Here is a 21,154-nt window from a genome sequence, read left to right on the forward strand (position 1 = left end):
CTGTAAATGTGGCAGCCTGACTCCTGAGGTCTATACTGTGTTCATCGTAAGAATAAAACTGATGTAACCATGACAGCATATATTCTTCCGCATTTGCTGGAATCTCATTGGATTTCGTTTCACGTGGAGCGGAGGCCAAGCTGTCTCGAGTATTGTCAAGTACGATAACAGAGATACGTTTTACGCTGTAGTTTACGCGCATATGACTGACAATAATATGACAACAGTTTTACCAACTGATTTACTTGAACAGCGCATGCCAGCCACCTTGTCCAACTAATCTGCAGTGATGTGAGCAGTTGCAGTTACAGCGTAAAAAGAGAAGAACAGAGAAACAATATAGGTTCAAGTCATTTAATTATTTAACAGAATGAAATAGTATTCGGCAAAATGCCAGCAATACAACACACTTCTTATGGGGACAGATGAAAACTATAACAAGCTCTCGTTCTTAGCTAACACAGTATTGTAATTAAGAACAAGAGTAATGAAAATGCTCAATTTAAACATAAGGTATTTTTTGCAATTTTGTCGTATATAGACCGTGGCTGTACAACAACCAGCTACAAACTGGTCTTAGGTTAGTTTGTTCAAAAAGTGCCATTACTGGTTTCGAGTTTTTTACAATTCACAATCAGAGGATCTTTCTATTCTTTCATTTTTACAGATTATTCAGCGGTTTTCTGTGAGTTGCCGTGTTAAGTCCATCTAGTGCATTTATTTTATTAAGAAAACTGCAAATACAAATGTGCCAGATGGGCATATAAAACAACTCACAGGAAACTGACGTATAATATGCATTGACGAAGGCATGAAAAAACCGTCTGATGAATCGTAAAAAAATTCGATACCCGTAACGGAACTTTTTGAATAATTTGTGGCTGGTTGCTGTACACCATCAACAAATTACAGGGTACTTTTTCCGCATGAGCTGTCTGTGGCTGAAAAATGTATTGCAGGGACTTCATCATATAGTCAAATATTGAAGTCACTGAAAGTATTACAATCATAATCTGGTAATTTTGAACTCCTTGGATATCTGTATCCGAGAAAAACATTTCAAAAGTGGAATAGTCATCTGTCAAGTCGAGCAACAATTCACGAAGCTATCCAAGCGTCATATTTTCTCCACTTCTTTTGTGCTGTATCCCGCCAACATTCAGCAGAAAACTTTGATGAAGCTTCATGCATTTGTTCCAGTATGTCTCGCAGCTTAAATGTCTTGTCATTCTCACGGCAAATCTCTTAATTTTGCTCCAGACCAGTTTTGTTGGGTTCATATTTCAATGGTACGGTGACAGTTGTAAAAATGCGGAATTTGTATTGTGTGCTCGATGTCATGAAAACTCTTGTTTCCCATGTTTCTACGATGCTTATCAGTCTCGTCTTTTGTAAGGGCACTTCTATGATATATAGCAGTGGTCAAAGTCCAAATAAAGAGTATTTGAGTTTTCATTTTTGTCCTAAAACTTTGGTTTGTCATGTTTTCTTAATATCAAGAATCTTTGACAATCAAGAATTTATGTTTGCAATGAAAACTTGAATTTTATGTGCAATATTAATTATAAAAATTAAAATGTGCATTTTTCGTGAATATAATGGTTAAATATGTGATAATTCCCACAATTATGTTTGATGAACTTTATTTTAAGAAGTGTAGGAATTCCAAATTGAAGCAAAAAAAGGACCACCGCGAGATTTGAATCAGCGACTGTAGTCTGTCTCAAGTTACGCCATACAGCTATGCATTTCTTATACTGAAGTGGTTTAATTTATTAAACAGAGTCCCCAGAAAATTTAAAGCCAATTTTTTCTGTAAATTTGTGAAATCTTTGAAAACTATCTGTTTCTCGCCACTTTTGAACGATGTTCTACGTGAGTGTTTCTTTTTCACAGTACATATTAACAGCGTGACAATCAGAGCACAACGGTACAGAGACAGCGACTGTACATGATTTTTGAAATAAAAACCACATAGGTAGAATATGATTAAGAGATACATCGAAGTTTGTAATACATTAGAATACCTTAAAGTTTCGTTTACTGTAACATAAAACAAGATATTTAATAAATAAAACAGACCTGCTACCAAGAGCGTAAAGACAGAAGTGTATGTGTGACATCGTTGTCGACCAATCATCGCATTTGTGTTTGTTTACATCAAGTTTATTCTCATGATGAACAAAGTATAGACTTAATGTCGTACTTATCCTAATGATCACATACTGGTATGTTTCATGTGAATGTAAGCATTAGACTGTGCAACAGTTTAATCTGCTACCACAAACTTAACTTGGTGTTCACATTTGTTGGCTTCGCTAACTCACAACCACAGTACCACCTTTCAATCTAACCTAGAGTTTGGACTACGCCATACATTGGTCATCCACTACAAACAAGCCCACCAATTTCATCAAAATATCAGTTGTAGCATACTGATTTTAGCGACTCATATAGCAGACTGACTATGTAATCTTTAAGTTGCCACGGTCAGAGATGATATGTGAGTCAAAAATCAGTTACCTGAGACTCTACTGACGGTTTAATGTTTATGAGTCCAGTTTCTTCTGCAGTCAGTCATAACTAATTGGAAATTATTTGTGTTAACTCTTTCTACTGCTTACATGGCACATTCATATTTTAGCTCTTCCACAGTTTTGGCAGTTACAGGAAACGGAATATAATGAGTTTCATTACAATTTAGTGAGATTCCGCTGACATTAAACCATTTTACTAAATCTAGGAGAATATTATTAATAGATCCTTGGAGATTTCCAGAAAGCTGGCCATTAATCAGGAATTTGACATCATTCATAAAATTGTAACATTTCATTGCAGCTTTGTACATTGTGGTGAGTAGTTTATAAATATCAGTAAAAGTAAAGGACTACGAATGGATCCTTGTAGCATTCCACAGTTGATGATTCTCCATTCTGCTAAATCGAAGCCACTACAAAAATTTTCTAAACTGTCAAATACTAGTTTCTGCTTCCTATCATTGAGGTACGAATACAGCAACCTATTTGATACATCACTTATTATTGAAATTCCAGCTTTCTGTAATTTTATGATGCATAATGTCAAACACTTCTCATTAATCACATGTATAATGCCTACACCAGCATTAAAATTTTTGATGACCAACTGCTATTGTAGTGTAACAGGATACCTGCAATAACCTTGTAGTAAATAATTATAGTCATGTATTACTTGCTATGATATGAATGAATATGTTGAACAAAAGTGTTAGAATTATTATTTATTTGTGTGTAAATGTCAACTATATACTCCATATAAAATATTTTTCTTATGTTTTTGTAAAAATTAAAGTTGTATGTACAATTTTGAATGTGATATATAGAGTGCTATGCGCCCTTGTATTGTGTATGGTACTGCACATCCTTACATTATTATTATTATTTTATTTTTATTCTACGTATTTTCTAACTAAATCCATGCAATGTACACTATCCATACATAAACTACTACTACTGCTGCTGCTGCTGGTGCTACTACCACTATTACCATCATTAAATCTCTCTCTCCCCCTCTCTCTCTCTCTCTCTCTCTCTCGCTCTTTCAGTTCAGCCTGGATTTTAGTAATATCATTTGAAACATGCACAGTGGTTAATATTTTACATATTTAATGCATGTTATTCCACAATAAGTGTTCACAGTTCATCACTATATGCTGCTCTTGTCAATACAGTTCACATGCTGTATGCAAGAATTTTATCATCACCATGACTAAATATGCTGCACAGCATATCTCACTACACAGTTTTTCTACTCATTTGCTGTACAGTTCCGTACCACTCCAGTCTGGAGCCTCTGAAAATGAGTTCATAGCTTTCACTAGCATCTAAAATACATCTCAGGACCACACCACATCCTACTAAACGTAACTGCATCAGTAGTAACAAGTTCAAATAGAATTGGTGTAGCTGAACAAATATCCAACCCTTAATCGTTACCACAATGACTTGTGAATGCAATGGATGCAAACTTCCAATCTTTTTGACATCTTCAATCTGTCACAAATACAATGAACTGATCAAAGCAACAAGTACTCTGATGCTACCAAAATACACTCGGAGAAAGCTAATGCACCAGCTGACTAGAACTGACTTGAACAGTTTATTGGTAAGATGAGGTTCCATGCCTAGCTAATGTACAAAGCCTTCCATAATTTTAATAAGTACTTAAATGGGCATCAAGTTCCAATGAGGTATTGTGAAACGAGAATGGTCAGACTATGGAACTCCAAAGAATTGAAAAATTTAAAAAATAGCTGCTGCTTCTAAAAGACCCTGGCAAAGTTAATAATGCTTCTGAAATTAAGGATCAGCGAAAACTTCGTTAAGAAACTGTATAAGAAATAGTATTAGGAGTTGGCTAAACAATAAATACTAATTAAAAATAATAAAAACCAGTGCAAACAGCCTTGCAAGTAATTAATAATATTACATGTGAAGTCAGACACTTTAATAACACAGATACTAGCAGATGCATTCAAAAAATAATTTGTAAGCTGTGCAAAGGAAACCAAATAGTTAATTAATAAATCTGATATATATAATTATCTCAATAACACAAGACTTAATAACGTTTATAAGACCTCTTCTTCAATCAATTTTAGAGTGGTATAGTGAGAAAAGCCTTAAAATTATCAAAATAATGAAAATTCATGTAGCAGAGATATTTTTAAATGTCAAATAATCCACTGTGAGAAATTGTACATTATAAGTTAGTATCACTAAGATATTCTATAAACTTGTGTCTCATAGGGTTGTTTCTTCAGACCCTGTCAAACTATGAAAAGTCACTCGAGTCTGTAAGAGAGATAGCAAATGTAAGACTGCAACCTAAAGGTCCAGTTCACTAATCCAAGTACTATAGTCTGTGTAGGATACAGTGACCGATGCACTGCGACGCATTTTCGTCCAAAGTTCAGGGTGAAGTCATTCGCTTCTTCAGAAGGGGTGGCTAACATTCTTTACTTGCTTTTGGCTGATCAGCAACATGCTGCAATGTTAGAACTAAGGCACACGCCCTACAATTATTCTCAAACGATTTTATAGAAACTATTCTGTAAAAAGAATTAATTTTTGCCTTACTTATAGATTTAACTGCCAGTTTTATGATGATGTGCCCATCATTTCGTTAATGGTCGTGGTTATTGTGATATTTGCAGTTAAGCAAGACAGAGCGCGAAATTCGAGAAAGTTACAATGAAAAATAGGTGTCACTACGACTTTGCGTTTCGTGCATATTATGTAATATGTTATTGTTTATGAAGTTTAGGTGAAGTATTGAAGTATTCTTTAGACTTCAGTGGGTGTCTTTATTAGTCACTAATTTCAATAAGAGTTACCTGATGTAAAATGGGTTTGGTAACAACATTAGTGAAGACATTACAGGTTTATGCATGTATGTGGGATGTACTTTTTCATAAGCTAGTGACCTTAGTTTTTCTCAGTTCCTCACCTATTAAACTTAGTTAACCACTATCTCAGACTCTTACAATGGCATATGAACAACATACTAGTGAGGTGACATTGTGTACACTCCATTGTGTCTTAGCAAAAGAAGCAAATTTTAACATGGCAACAAGAGAAATGTAAGTTTTACACACAATTAGCCACTCATGACACTTCTTTGACAGTTACAAACGGTTAACAAGCCAGCTGAAAATAAATCACTGCTTTTGTTGCATTTCCAATACAACTATATTTTTAGATACTAATCAAAGCAGAGGTGATAACAGATCTTTTTGAATGGTACCATATAAGTCCGGGCATGGAGAAGCTAAAATTAGTGTTTGCAGAAAATATGAGTGTATGCTTCAGTTTAGGACAGCACTACCCCTCCAGCACTTGGCACTTTCCCTATAGTGCCTGCCCACAACCCTAACCACTACCAATCTCCCCATGCATATTCAGCTGACTGTGCATCTACTAGATATGTCATTCTGCATGCACCCTAGCCAAGATCTATCATTAAAGGAAGGAAAAATCAGCACAGCATGCCACAGAACTATTAGGGAGAGGTATTTCATCAGCATTCAAGGATTAGACTCACTCACAGGTCACCTTCTGTGATCTAAGCAAGGTCTTTGATTGTGTTGACCACTATTTTGCATTCTAAACTGCAGTACTATAGAATTTGTGGCAAATGTTTAAACATATCAAATCATCCCTTAATAAAAGTAAGCATGTGGTGAGTTCAGGAATTCAGCTGACAAGCACACTTGATGTTTAACTTTCAGTGCCACAAGGATCTAAATTAGGAGCCCTTTTATTCCTTGCACAAACAAATGACTTACTGGTACTGGCAAATTCTTATGTAAAGATGTATAGGTATGTTGATGACACAATTTATCTGTCTGTAAATCATGTTTTTGAAGACCTCGTTATTAGTAGGGAGGTAGCGGCAAGGATGCAGTTTTGATATCAAGTTGATATTCAAATTAATTAAATCGCTCAATTAATTATCCCCAAACAACCACAGTGCCAGATGATGTTGTGTGTTTTCCTCAGCCTGTAAATGGACGCATATTGTGTAATATTTTACCATGAATGAAATTTGGGCATAATACTGACCCCCATCCCCCCTCCTCCCCCAACTGCCCTATTGGTGAGGAATTCGAATTTTGACGGTAATTTCGAATTTTGCTCATGAAGAATGGGCTCCATCCTTCCAATGGACATCTAGCACACAAAATTGCGCAGCTGGGATGATCATGTGCCATCATCATGGATCTTTAATAGGAGTATAAAAGGACATGTGATGTACATAGCAGAATGCATCAGTTTATTGTCATTACTGAAGAATCTTGACAATATTGTTATGAAATATCGGTAATATAAGTTGCACCAAAGATGTTATGCTCTTTAGCGGGATGAACTTAAATGTGCTTGTATCCCCTAAGGAATCGTTTTGCGAAAAGTTTTTCGCTGTTTGCGGGCTGCAGCACTGTCGAAATTAATGTACAATTGATTCAAATCGAGACTTCGCGATTGGTAATATGCATGCATAATCTCTATATATGAATGTGTGTAGAACTGTCGGTGGCCAGTGGTTGCAGTTGGAGTGCATGATGTGCTAACTGTTCGTCTATAAACTACATTGCCAGGGATGCATAATCTGTAGGTATGGGGAAGGAAAAATCTCACTTTTCACGACACTAAGTGCTGTCGACACACTGTCAACAAACAAAGAGCTGATTACTAAGATAAAAAAATCTACAGTTTGTAGATGTCCTGACATGGTTGAGGGGAAGTATCAGAGTTGGAAACTGTAAAAAAAGCAACAAAGCTCATTTGGTAAGCAATAAGAGCATATACATATGGGGAAAAATATCAGAGCATTAGCAGAAATCAACTATGTACACATCTCAATCCCCTGTCGCAGACCCCTACATGGTAGAGCGGAAGTCAAATGAACATGTAGAACTGTGCCAGACTTTGAGTTTGCATCAACTGCATCACTCTCTGATGTGTTGTAACAACACATGGATTTGGGTCTAGACTATGAATTTGCAATCTGCACCACTCATTAAGACTTATCTGGGGGAAGTGGGGAACTCTCAGAATTTTCTAGTAGGCTGTTGTGTTGGACACACAAATATCGTTGAATAAAAACAAGCAGTGCCGGAATATGAAGATATATATATATATATATATATATATATATATATATATATATATATATATATATACTGGAAAAAGTATGAAAAAGTCACATAAAATCAGGAAAAATCAAGGAAAACCTGGTATAATTATGATAAATTGATGATAAATACGTAAAATTGAAGGAAATACAGAGAAACATCTAAAATCACGAAAAAACTAGGAAAATTACGGTAATTGACAGAGAATACATAAGATTAGAGAAAAAGTACTATGAAATACGGAGAAATGAAGTGGGTTGGAGCATGCGGAGAATCAAGACTGAGAAAACCTGAAAAATTATGCTCTGGATGCATTCAGCTTTACCCCTCTCCCTCCTCCTGTAAACTACATGGGTTTTCGTACCACATACTTCAGCAGAGGCGATATAATTATCGTACAGAGATGCCATATTAAAGCAGGCGAAACATATGTACCCGAATTCATAAATGTGTTTGCGTTCATGCAGTCGAATATAGCTATTACCGAATTACAGTTGGTTCTCATAAGCAGTGTTATTCCATTAGTATTAAGGAGAAGAATCATTGTTTTTATTAGACTTAAGCCGTTCACTAGAGCGTTCTGTAGCAGAGTTGGACTGATGCCACATAAATCACCTTTAACAGTGTGAGGGTGGGTGTACTTGAAACATGTGGTGATAGGACTAAATTGCCATATTATCCAATATATGAGCAAAACGTCCTAACACCAAACCAGGATTTCTATGTGCGAGAGGAATGCTACCAGAGACGTCTTGATGCTATTGTAAAAGAATAAGACTCTTACATTTTCTCTAGCTACTGATTGTGGTGCTTACTCCCTCATAAGAAGTTGCTGCTCATTCATGTGTAATTTCTTGCAACAGGACGTGGCTGGTAACTCAGTGTATTAACTTTCGAAAATATTTGTGTCGTTTTTTTCCTAGCTTTATTTCCTAGTGAGACATAGCCACATCTGTCAAAACTGATACAGCTACTAGCCACAAGCACGACTGACATGGGAAGTGAGGTTGTGGGTACATACATGTCTGACTTAAAAAGATGTATAACTCCATCAATTTCCTAAAAGACAGAACAGCAGTCTCCTGATTTCATTCTAGCTAGTTTATAAGCAGCTCGATCGGTATATGTACACTGACGTTGGCTTCCTATGAAACCAGGATAGTGCAGAAGGAAGTAGTTTTATCGCTTTAATCCGGCGAGGATGTGGTAGGGTCAGTTTGACCCTGCTGATTTTGTTTTCTTGGCATTTCTTTGTTGTGCAGTTGCACATTGTCGAAGTTAACACTAGCTGTAATTATTGAACTCCCCTCCCTAACGCGTGCAGGCACTCAGTCAGCTGATGTCCGTGAAAGGGATAAACGAATGCAAACGGTAAGACGATATTTAGGACCCTTCCACAACTGCACAGTTAAGTCCCACAAGATTTCACACATTTTTAAACACAACCACAAGGTTTCTGTGGCATTTTTCAGTTTATCTAATTTCATGAATGTTTGTAGTTTTTGGTGTTTGTAGTCAAAATGAACCACAAAGAAAAGGAGCCTGAGTGCATATGTCGTTGGCTGGCGGAATTATCAGACAATGAAAATGACTTTACTACAGATGGCAGTAGAAATGAAGATTGTGTAAGTGAGCGTAGTGGTACTGAGCAAGTTGCGAGTGAAATCAGTGACAAAGAAGATAATATACCACTAAATGAGCAATAAAATACTGCCCACAGTGCTGCGTTACCAGAATTAATCGAGCGATCAGAAAATCAGGTACGCAGTTCATTTTATTTTGGTAAAGATAGTTCCAAGTGGTGCAAAAATCCACCTCAACAACAAGTTCGGACCCGTTCTGAAAATATTATCAGGTGTGAGTTTAGAGTCAAGATTAGCAAAGACAGAGCTAACAAGCTGGAGTCTGTTTTGCAATGAAAATATGCTTAGTAGTATCTTAAAATACACAAACTTTCAGAATGGAAAGCAGCTTGTAAAGTAGTTGCAAATCACTATTTTATGAAGGAAATGACCTTGAACGAGATGAAGGCTTATAATGGTTTTTTGTACATTGCTGGATTTTACCGATCTGCGAGGCAGAACACCATTGACCTTTGGGCACCAGACGAAACAGGCGTTGAAATATTTCGGCTGACAATGAGACGGCAACGTTTTCATTTTATTCAAAGCTGTCTTCGTTTCGGCGATAAATCCAAATGTGAAGAAAGAAAACAGCTGGACAACTTAGCGCCAATATGTTAGATATTTGAAATATTCGTTGAAAACTGCAAGAAAGGCTATGTACAAGGAGAATAGATAACCATAGATGAAATGCTGTTTGCATTCAGAGGCAGATGCAAATTTAGACAATACATTCCATCAAAACCAGACAAATATGGCATAAAAATATTTGCCTTGGTCGACGCAAAGAATTTCTATATCTTCAGCCTCTAAATATACGTTGGGAAACAGCCAGAGGGACCGTTTTCACTCAGTAATAAACCATTTGACGAGGTAAATCGACTGTTGCAACCCATTTCAAAAACAAGCCATAATATGACTTCTGATACTTGGTTTATGAGCTATGAACTAGTGTCAAATCTGCTGAAATAACACAAGAGGCAAATTCCTCCTGAGTTCTGCAAAACTCATGGTAGAGAAATCTACTCATCTGAGTTCGGTTTCCAAAAGGATTTTACACTTGCTTCTCATATACCAGAGGAAAACAGAGTTGTTTTGCTCATGTCTAGTCTTCACGTTTTATATTTCTACGAAAGGGGGATTTGATATTGCAGATGAGCTGTCAGTGACCTTATGACATAATCCAAAAGTAAAAAAAAAGGCTTCAGACTATATTCTATGCAATACTGAATATGGCCAGCATAAGTGCGGCTATTGTTCAGTTATCAAATAATAATAAAAACAATAAGTGTCGTAATTTCAAGGTGAACGAAAAAGATATCAAGAGTGTCCCTATGCTAGACATCGAAAGACACCTCATGTTTGTGAAAGTTGTCATAAGTGCATTTGTCAAGAACACATTGTTTCATTCATCCAACAAAGTGCTATGGCAAGAGATGATTAACATCTTATGTCAACATTTTATTGTTAATGTTGTGTTCAAAGAAGATTTATCTCGTAAATACTTAGGAAAAAGTCCGAATTACTGATGAGAATGTATAGTTTTGTAGATTTAAAAAAATATGTAACATTAAGAGCTGTTAAAATCATTATTTTGTAGACATTATATAAAAATTAGGTAATAAAGTATTTGTGCACTTAATGGTGTTCATTTCTATGAAAATCCTTTAATTAATACGTAATTCATAAATTTAATTCCCATCTTTTGTTAAAAAAGTGTCAATAAATACTTAACAAATATAAATGAAAAACATGGTCAATATGACCCTCCACATCTTTGATGTACGCTTTTTGCACCACATCCTCCCCAGGTTAAAGTTTGTCACTGCACTGATTGTGGTAGGAAACTTGAAGAATGGTTGGATAAATATATATTGCATTACAGTGAAAAGACTAATACTTCAGAAACCATAAAGGCTTTAACAATATAGCATTTTTGGGTGCAGAACCATGTAGCTATATAAGAGTGTGTTTATGCTCTACAGTCATTTCTCTCATGCCAGTAACTTCCTGGTGTTGACTCCAGACAGTGGAACAATGGTTCAGAATTGATAGGACAGTTGATTTACATGAAATGTTTCTAACTCCATCTGTCTGGAGCTCCATCATGTATAAACCACATGTTTCTTCTTAACTGTCTGTTATATCATTACACACTCTCATGTGTACCATACACCGATACGGGGTGCTACCCACCTTGACAAGCACACACCTGGAGAGATCTTGTGCATTTGGATGGGTGCCATGGGTAAGATTGGTGCAGGACAGTCTTCGTTGAACAGCAGTTACAGACGCGGCTCGCCCTGTCCCTTCACAACACGCAGAATGCATTGGGTGTAGGGCCCTCATACTTCTGGTCAGTTGCATATTAATTTGGAGACCGTGTTGCAGGAAGTATTGGTCAAGGACAATGTGGGAGGGATCTGTCAATGTCCGACTTTATCCTACGAATGCTAGTATACTCCGTATGTTCATCCACACAGGGAAAGTAGGTCAGTCGTAATCGTAAATTCTGCTCTATGATGAATATGCTGGAAATATGTAGATAACCTAATTGCATCGGTATGGGACGCTATCTGGTATTCATTGGCGTATATGACCAAATTGACGTCCTGCATTTGCAATCTGTTACATAGTGCTTGCAACGTATTGAAGGGGTCGTTTAGCGATGATACAGAAATTGGGAAGCATTCAGCTGTGTCATGGCTGGCGTTGAAATTATGGAACTCGTATACTTTGTGGTATGTGACCAAATGGACACGTTCCACGTTCCATCTGCATTTACGATCTAGTATATGGCGTCTGCAAAGTAGTGGAGGCGTGATTCAGCGATGATACAGCAATGTGGAAGCATACTGCTGTGTCACTGGCTGCCGTTGAAACTATGGAACAACTGGTAAAACTCCTAAAATTAATCGTGCTATCAACTGTCGTCTGTATTACGGTACATTGTCCCAGATCAATAATGTCTTTCCCATCCCGTCCATCCACAGGTACAATGTTGATTGGCACATAATGATTGTCTGACACCACTTTGTTGAGATGGAGAGAGCCTTGGTGGATCACTGGATATCTGCTACTTGTCACTGTGAAGCATAGGATTAAATGTGGAGAGCATCACCTTCAGACAGTTGTTTGGAAGTGTTCCTCAGTGCGCCAGACTTGGCCTTTTTCCATATGCTGCGATGCCTTCCATACTTTTTTTTCACAAGTAAGATAACAGTATCTCTTTTTATTTCTACTACCTCGCGTCAGTTCTGAACAGCACCTTCCAGTGATGTCAACACCAGAACAGCAATCATGTGCATGCATGGAGGTAAGAATAAGGGCGCTACGTATCCCAGCCGTACTACGTTTTGAAGCCATGGGGGCGTGGCTCGCTGCCATGACACTCTGACCAAAACATTGCGAGTGTGCTATAGCACTGCGTGTATTACAGTCGCTAATTGCACCATATACGCATATAACGTCATCAGATGGGTTGTGTCAAAGTTTTTGTTTAAAATAAAATCTCGTAAGGTGAAATTCCGCGATTCTTCTGATTAAAAATAGTTTTTAATGTAATATTACGAAAAGCTAGCCTTCAATGTAAACGATACAATTTTGTTAATTCAGTAATAAACGTGTATCACAAACTAAATAATAGAAACTGAAAACTAAGTTAGCTATACCCTCCCTCCAAAGCCCCATAAATACATCTTGTTTGTAATACATACTGGGACATTTCAGTTACGTTACACTACTGGGAAACACTGTTCATTACCACCAATATTTACTGAAATACGGTACATAGAATGGCAAATTTACACAGTGTCCTGTTTAGGCCTATACTTTACGCCAGTTAATGTAGTGTTAGCTTTTAATTTGGTACATGATGAAGACAAAGTGAGTTACTCAACACTTCAATTATCGACGATATGTATGTATTATACTGAAACGTAAACTTGAAAACTAAGAATTTAATTCTATGAATTAACATACCTTTTGCAAATGTTTTGGGTGTGTAGGGAAAACTGACAGTACAGCATTTTCTCGGAGCCTTACTGTTGAAAGGGAAGTTCGGTCTATGTCCTCTTCTCGGAAATGCTGAGAACATATAGTGCTCCATTTAGACGCACGCCAATTCTTCCTCCTCACGACATTCTCCCACAGAGCTTTCCGACTTTCATTTTTAGGAAATCTAAAATCATACAGGAGAAAAACACGCTATAGTACAAGTACCGATGTAGCACACGTTCATTCACAATGAAGTTGTAAAATCACACTTAACGAGACAACTTACACATGAAATGTTATTCCCTTCGATTTCGCAGCACAATCAGAACGATTCGTACATCCGAACACCACACAAGTCACCATAACAGCGCAAAATCCTTCCAAAAGCGAGCGACAAGCCTATGCACACAAGCTTACAGCAGCAATGTTTTGGTCGGATTGAGATGGCTACCCTCGGCTTCACATAGCTTCACAGCTGTGACGTCGCGGCGGCCCCCTTTATTCTTACCTCCATGTGTGCATGACTGCAAAATGAGGAAACAATGATCTTTTAAACAAAACACTGAGACATCTACTACCCCATCACTGTAGAAGATGAGATGAAGTGTATAGGTTATCACCTTTGGATAGCTGTTGGAAGCGCTCTACAAAGCCACAAACTCTTCCAGTTTCCATATGTTGCGATGTCATCCTCGTTTTTGTCAATGAGAAACTTTGCTTCTGTGTTTTATTTCTACCAACCTGTGTGTTGTGGGAGTTGCATAGTTTACACCACGTGGGGTTCAGCTTTCTGTGAGAGCCAGTGAATCGAAACATGTTGATGTCAGTTTAGCACCCGATACAGACTTTGAAGCCATGGTAGAAAACAGTGATGGTAGTGTACAAAGCTGAAGTCAAATACCGCTTTAAAAAACAATGTTTTAAACTGCTTATGAAGGAACAACTTGCAATTAATTTGACATTTATGTAACAAAATCTTTTGTGTCGGGTTTTGAGGTTATTTGTGGTTGTCAAATTAATGTCACATTGGGTGCCTGAAACAAAAATATTCTGCAGATCTCGTTCCTGGTTTTTTCCTAGGACAATGGCACGTCCAACATGAGGTGTGTATACAAATTTATCTATAAAGCTCCCCTCAAAACCCTTCATCGTAAAAATACCGACAGAAAACAAATTCTTCCTTATTTTTTAGATGTGCTTCACATCATAAATTGATCCATCTTTCCAACGCCCGTTTACGAATTTATTTACTTTTATTGATCCGATTCGCTTCGCTTCGCATTTAGCGTTATCTCTAACTGAAATTTCAGTGTGTTGACATTCGAGAATTTCATTGAACCATTTCCGCCGAAAAGTAATGCGCCGCGATGCCCCTCTTTCGGTAACCCAGACGTCGCTTACGCCAGCATAGGCTCAATCACTTTTTCATGGGGAACTTTTAAGTGTGACCAACCGTTGGTAACAACGAACGCACTTACATTAACTCAGTTTTGCTGGCTATTTTTCTTCTTTTTAGTATGACAGTTTCTCTACAGATCACCTTCGTTCCCACAGGTCCAGCAAGTAAATTTTCCTCTTGGAATCGCCAGATTTGGGTTCTTCTTCTTCTCGCCCATATGCTCTTTCTTCCAACCTTGAAATGAAGTCGCTGTTGGAAAATTCGACATGTCCTCCACATCGTTTAATCGTTTTTCTCTAAGGATGAGCCACTCTTGAAGATTCAGAGTGGGTTGCTGATCCTTGGGCACACTGTCCCAGGCCATGGCTATGACGTGGAATTTAGTTGTAAGGCTTCTGTGGATCTTGGCCATGATCATTACATCTGACATGGTTCATGGTTTCACCCTCTGAAATGTTGCTTTTTTAATAATTAATAGAATGTGCATCGAAAGTGCAAAGCCTTAAACTTGCCGTAATTTGTTTTTGGATTATATAAAAGCAGGAGCTGTGAGCTCTCTCGTTTGTTTTCGACGGCTGTTTCACAAAATGTAAGGGTCGCTCCCGTATCTATAACTCTGATTAAGTAGTTATGCTAATTTAATTACAATAGCCGTGTTTAAATTTACAATCTGCTTTCCTTTTTCATTAATTCCACATATCAAACTATTACGCTGCATTTTAGAACTTTTTCAGGTTGCAGCGAAGGAGAGTTGCCGACGAATTGTTTGGTGGCCACAGCCGTACGCTACTAGGGTTCCAACGGCTATCACTTTATCAAACTTTTATTTCAACGTCCCTGAGATCCCTTTTGCCGGTCGTTTCTATCAGTATCCGGGCAATGTAATTACGCAAACTGTTTAATTTTGTGATCGGTCACTGGCCTCTAAACAATGCCGTCGGTCAATGTCCTCGTCGGTGTGATGGCAATCTGGTGCTGGTAGGCGAAATATATAATTTAGTTATCCATAAGTAAAAATTTTCTGTGCACAATTTTACCATTTCAGAAGCTTTGCCACCAGCAAAAGTGATAAATATAATACTACACTATTTTTTAAAAAATACCATAAATATTAAATTGGCGAAGCCAGCGTGTTGCTCAAACAAAAACTTGTACGACGTTAATTGATGCTTGTTTTTTCTGTTTTTCATGAATCGACTGTATTGTTGGAGACAAGAAAAAACTGATGACCGCAACACGAAACATAAACGAAATTAACTGATGTAAGGGAATTACAGCTGACTCCAAGCAGCAACACGGAAAAAAAAGGTATGGTTATCAACATGTTACCAGTTGCCTCTCCTTTCGCTGTCTGCGACGTGTAGCTCATTTAATTCATGGTAAATTTTGGATTTTCTGCATTTTGCATAATTTGTAATTGTATTTGTCTTTGTTGCTAAGCGCTATACTAACATGGCTGTTTTTCCGCTGCTCGCAAGCAAGATGAAAACGAATGATAGTGGACTGTTTTAGTTTGAAGCAACCATCTTGTCATTTTAATAATACAGCAATTAGTTTTTGGTTAATTTGCGCTAACTATTCGGTGTGATGTCAAGAGATATTATTTCGATATGTATTTTCAATTTGTGTTATGACAAATATAGGAAAACCTGAAAACATGGATTTCGCAAATGTTAGTGTTTCTGAAAATAAAATCGATAGCTGTAACAATAGTGATGGTGACAGAATACAATGATCAGAATGTGGAGGCAGAAGCTAATACGCAGGAGCAAGCAATCGAAAGTGCCGAGCAAGTACCTCCTCCCATCGTAGATCCCTTTTCTCTGTTATTCAATAAAACTGCTGAGATGATTAACATATGCGATGAAGCGCTTGTTTCACGCATAAACACTAATCTTGCTGAGAGAGATGTAACGCTGACATCTCAAATCACTCAGGTAAATGAGGAATTAGTAAAAAAGAAAATTAAACACTGGTTTAGGAACAATGTTGTATCCGGATACTGTTCCAGCTACTGCCGAGTGTGGGCGCTGATGAGTCCTCTCCATTTGGCTCGGACCTCCCACCACTATTCTTCCTCCACGTGCTGCCAGGTCACACCTCTCCTTTCCACAGATATTCTCACTCCCGTTTTCCACCCTGTTCTTTGGCGTCCTCTAGGTCTTTCTCCATCTATCTTTAGTTCTTCCACAATTTTTGGGAAGTCTCTGCCCATGCATCCTCTTAACATGCCCATACCATCTTAATCACTTTTTTTTCGATTTCTTCTTTCATACTTTCTTGTTTAAGGTCCTTTCTAATATCTACATTCCTTACTCTTTCCATTCTTGTTTTTCTCTCAACTGCCCTGAGAATTTTCATTTCTCCTGCTTGCAGCCTGCTCAAGTCCCTTTCTGTTAGTCTCCATGTTTCTCCTCCATAGGTCACAATAGAGAAGTAAAAACTCTTATACATAAGGAGTTTTGCTTTTTTGAAACTTCCTTATTCCAAATCAGGTGTTTTATTGTTTGGTAGAAATTGCCTCCCTTCTGTAACCTCCTATTAATGTCGTTGGTTATTCTTCCATCACTAAATATTTCTCTCCATAAATAAGTGGAACTGTCTACCAGTTTGAGCGGTTCTCCTTTCAAAATCATATTCCCGTTGATCCCTTTGTCTCTTCCAAACACCATTACTCCACTATTATTTTTATTTCTTTTTAATCCATATCTTTTCATTATTTCCCTCCACACATCAAGTTGTAACTGTATATCTACCTCTTTATCGTCCCATATTACCATATCACCCATCAAAAATCTTTTTTTTTGTCTTTCTTTTTTACTATAACTTTAACTGCCCTTTTCATTCACTCCATCATAACATTTAAAAGTGCAGGAGATAGAATACTTACATGTTTAATTTCGAAGTATTCAGAGTTCCCCAGTGATGTTCTAATTCTACAATTGTGTCCTCTGTACATTGTCTTTATTACATTGATGTATCCCTCTTCTATACCTGCCTTCTTCATTTCTTCCCAGTCTTTCCCCGTTAACCGTGTCATATAACTCTTCTATATCTATAAAAACCATTTTGTTATACTCCCAACTTTTCCGTCAGCTGATAGATAAAAAATATCAGGTTGGTAGTGCTCCTCCCTTTCCTAGACCCATGCTGGTCTTCTCTCAGCTCCTTTTCTATCTTTTCACTTCGATTTAGTAGAATTCTTGTAAAATCTTGGCTGTATGACTTATAAAGGTTATTCTTCTGTAGTTTTTACAAAGTCTATTATTGCCTTTTTTGAAGATGAGAATAATGTCTCCTCTTCTCCATTCGTCAGGTATTGTACTATTTCTCCACACACTTGACAGTACTCTATACAGCCACTGCATTTACACGGGACCTGCTGCTCTTATCATGTCACTGATACTTCACCAGGTCCTGGGGCTTTCACCACATTCATCTTCTTCACAGCTATTTGCATTTCTTCCTGTGTAATTTGTCCTAATTCTGCTTCCCAACTTCTCTCAATTTCTCCATTACTTGTTGTTTCCTCATGTACCTGCTCCTCAGCATTTAACAGTTTCTCAAAATGTTCTCTCCAGAGATCTTTTATATTCCTGGATCTTCAATCACAGTACCATCCTCTGTTTCCATCTTTACTGGTACTTCAGAAGCCTTCCTTTTATCTCCCATCATTTTATATAACATTTTATAATTGCTCACCACATCTTCTTCAAGTTTTTTTGTAAACTCTTCCCATGCCTTTTTCTTTATTGTTTCCACTATTTCTTTGTACATCTTCTTTTCCTCTCTATGTCTTTCATGGTCCTCATCATTTTTAGTTTTCCACCACTTTCTCCATGTTCCGTTTTTTCTTCTAACTGCTTGGATTGTGGTATCATCCCACCAACTTGTCTGTCTTACTTTTTCCTTTCCAGATGTTCTACCACATACTTTTTGTGCTGCTTTGACTAAAGTGTCTTTGAATAAACTCCATTCTTTTTCTACTTTGCAGAATTTGTTTTGGAAATTTTTGTGTGATTAATTCTGTGTACTTCTCAGCACTTTGACTCTCATTCAGTTTCCAATCCCGTATCCTCATAACTTTCCTCTCTTTTCTATTTTTCACACACTAATATTTTCCAGTGTCCCACAGTAGTCTATGGTCCCCATCTGCACTCAGACTTGGTATTACCTTCACATTTGTTACTTTCTCTCCCCATTCCCTATCGACTAGAATACAGTCAATTAAACTCTTGGTTCTTCCATCCCACCTGTATCTGGAGATTACATGACTTTCTCTCTTCATACATCAGATGTTTGATATTTTCATTCCATTCCTCTGGCACAAATCCAGGAGTCTTTCCCCCTCTTCATTTCTGCCTCCATATTCAAAACATGCCAATACTTAATCAAATCCCTTTCTGTCTTTGCCTACATGTGCATTAAAATCTCCCATCACTATATTATCACTCTCTATATGGTTCCCTAACTCATTTTCAACGTCCATCTTCTCTTTTTCGCTACATCCCACTTGAGGCGCATAAATCTGGATAACTGTTAGTGTTTCTTTTTGGAATATCAGGTTTAAGATTATAATCCTGTCTGATATATATCCCACACTTTCAATACAGCTTTGTATATTCATATTCACTATCACCACCACACCATTTCTTCCAAACCTATTATTCCCATTCCAGTACAATTTTTCCTCCTCCTCTCAAATTCTTCTCACCTTATCCCTTCCACTTCGTTTCGCTTAATCCCAAAATATCTCACTTTCTCTCTGTTAGTACATCTGTCATTTCTTCCACTTTTCCATTGAGGGTTAATATATTAAGGGTGCCAATATTTAGGTTATTTTTTAGTCAATTTGGTTTCATCTTCTTGTACTGACGAATATCATCAGGTCCCCCATCATTCGCACCAGTACTTGAAGGAGCAGTGGGGTCAAATCCTGAGTGGTTCGTTCTGAGGCTCGTCTGTGTTTTGAAAGCAATATATGAAGACTTTCCTACTGGCTTACTAGGCCTAACACAAGACAGGATTTTCTGTTGGTGTTGTCTCCCTAAGCCTTTGGAATTTCTCCTCCACCGCAAGGCAGTGGTTCCCTTCTCACGTAATCCCCAGAAAGATGGGTTGCTTCATCTGCCACCTTCGCCGTTCCGAAGTCTTTCTTCCCCGCCATCGCTGCCATTAAAGTCTTCACCTGTAAACCTCAGCATGGGTTCCGTGTTATACCCCAGGGGATTTAGGAACAATAGCATCCAAAATTAACAGCCTAAAGGAGGCATATAAGGATTTACCAGAAACTGTTTCCAAACTATCAAAATACATGGAAGCAACACAACCACCACAGAAGACGATAGAATATACGTTCATGCGAATTAACACAACGTGTGGACAGCCTGTCCGTAGAAACAGAAGAAGTAGTGTTAAAAACCAGGCTAGATGAGCAGAGTGAAAAATTAAATACCGAGTTCGCCAAGGGGCTTGAACAGAAAGACAAAATGCTCACCGATAAAATAAATTCAGAGTGGAAACGCGCAATACAACGCGCTGAGAGCGAAGCGATGGCCGAATGCTGCACAGCAAAACAAACGCTCCTCGGAAATAGACCACATAAAGCACACGATACATCACTACCTTCCACATTGGCGAGACGAAGTTTCGTCACAGGTAAGAGAAATGCGACATGCGGTGGAAACAATACCACAGCTGTCACGAGAAGCACCGACTATAGACACGCAAATGGAGGACGCATACATTACGGGTCCACAAAGCTCAGGGACATACTTTGAACCACATCAGCCTGTAAACCCCGCTGTACAACAATCGCGTAATGAGATGGGGGCAGGTGCAACCTTAACAGAGATCTTTCAGGAAGACAGCCTGTTGAAACACAGACAATTTCAGGTCTTTATCCCTGACAAAAGCCAAGTTCATCCCGTAGTTCTTATACGTTAATTCCGCAACTCCAGAAATTATGCATGGTTTCAAATAACTACAAGGCAGCTAATTATGTTACGAGACGAAAATTATTCTGCTAATTTCGCTCTGACTTTTATGACTCTACAAACTTGACCCTCGCCAAAAAATGGTCGAAAAAGCATGTTTTCTCATAAATGGTACCGCTAATGTCCTCCCTTTTCAATTAAAAGTAGACATTTCCGCGATACTGGTAAGGTATAGCACATCGAAGTTCGCCATGCAATGTGGCCAGAATATGAGCTCAAAATCAGAGGTCAATCATTATTATATGGATAATAAGGCGAAAGGCAACTCCCCAGTGCGGTCGACTGAGGCTGTGTGTGCTGCATTTGTGGCGACGAAACATAACATGGCTGATTCAGTGCTTCTAGCTCATTCTACGATCGATGGCCCTCCTGCATGAATAGTGACTGCAAGCCAGATGGCTATTCGCAAGAAGCTACAGCAGTGGTCAGACGATTCATGGCAACCATGGGCATACTGCTAACGAAAATT

At 37.9% G+C, this 21,154-nt stretch overlaps 1 protein-coding gene across 1 annotated transcript in view; it reads right to left on the bottom strand.

Moving 5' to 3' along the window:
* LOC124770360 overlaps positions 1 to 20,273 on the bottom strand; it is a 43,587-nt gene extending 23,314 nt beyond the window's left edge. Inside the window, exon 1 of the mRNA XM_047249193.1 lies at positions 20,187 to 20,273. The gene's annotated coding sequence lies outside the window, so the exon portion shown is untranslated. The remainder of the gene's footprint in view (positions 1 to 20,186) is intronic.
* Positions 20,274 to 21,154: the final 881 nt, after the last annotated feature.

The sequence above is a fragment of the Schistocerca piceifrons genome, unplaced genomic scaffold (genome assembly GCF_021461385.2).
Source record: "Schistocerca piceifrons isolate TAMUIC-IGC-003096 unplaced genomic scaffold, iqSchPice1.1 HiC_scaffold_798, whole genome shotgun sequence".
In the NCBI taxonomy this organism is placed as follows: Eukaryota; Metazoa; Arthropoda; class Insecta; order Orthoptera; family Acrididae; genus Schistocerca; species Schistocerca piceifrons.